The 730-nt window shown below is 41.1% G+C and overlaps 1 protein-coding gene across 1 annotated transcript in view; it reads left to right on the plus strand.

The window, feature by feature from the left end:
* The window catches only part of LOC102264125 (adhesion G protein-coupled receptor E2), a 24,487-nt gene that overhangs the window by 7,626 nt on the left and 16,131 nt on the right, over nt 1-730 (plus strand). The window lies entirely within an intron of this gene.

The following is a 730-nucleotide window of genomic DNA, read 5'->3' on the forward strand; positions in this document are numbered from 1 at the left end:
AAAAAAAGTTCTCCTTATGGATTTAAGATGATTTGAAAAATCAGGCAGGAAAAATTTTAATTTTTAAAAAATAGTCAGGAGCCCTAGCCAGTTTGGCTAAGAGGATAGAGCATCAGCATGCGGACTGAAGGGTCCCTGGTTTGATTCTGATGAAGGGCACTAGCCCGGGTTATGGGCTCAATCCCTGGTAGGGGTTGTGCAGGAGGCAGCGATCAATGATTCTCCCTCATCATTGATGTTTCTATCTCTCTCTCTGCCTCTCTCTTCCTCTCTGAAATCAATAGAAATACATTTTTAAAATAAATAATAAAAAATTTGGCTAGAAATATTAATTTTAAGCTACCACCATCATCAGTACTTTTCTTTCTTTAACCAAGGATCTAAATCTGTAAGGAACAGGTGTTGCAGAGATGAGGTAAGTCCAAGGTGGGGAGTTGATCCCTGGACATCGAGTCTCTGGATGCAGACTCTGTCACACAGTATCACTTCATGCGGATGGAGGATGATGCTCAACAGGGAAGCGTGTGTCTCTGTGACTGTCACATGATAACCTATAAGCTTAGTCATGAAGGAAAATCAACTCTATGATTTCCAGGGCTTGGTCCTGAATGAGGACTCTCTTATCCCTCAATGTTTACAGGATCTGAATGAATCAGTTCAGAACCCCCTAGAATTCTAACAGTGTCCATAAACATCACAAATTTACCTGGCTCCTCCACTCCTAATTTTG

The sequence above is a fragment of the Myotis brandtii genome, unplaced genomic scaffold (assembly GCF_000412655.1).
Source record: "Myotis brandtii unplaced genomic scaffold, ASM41265v1 scaffold964, whole genome shotgun sequence".
Classification (NCBI taxonomy): Eukaryota; Metazoa; Chordata; class Mammalia; order Chiroptera; family Vespertilionidae; genus Myotis; species Myotis brandtii.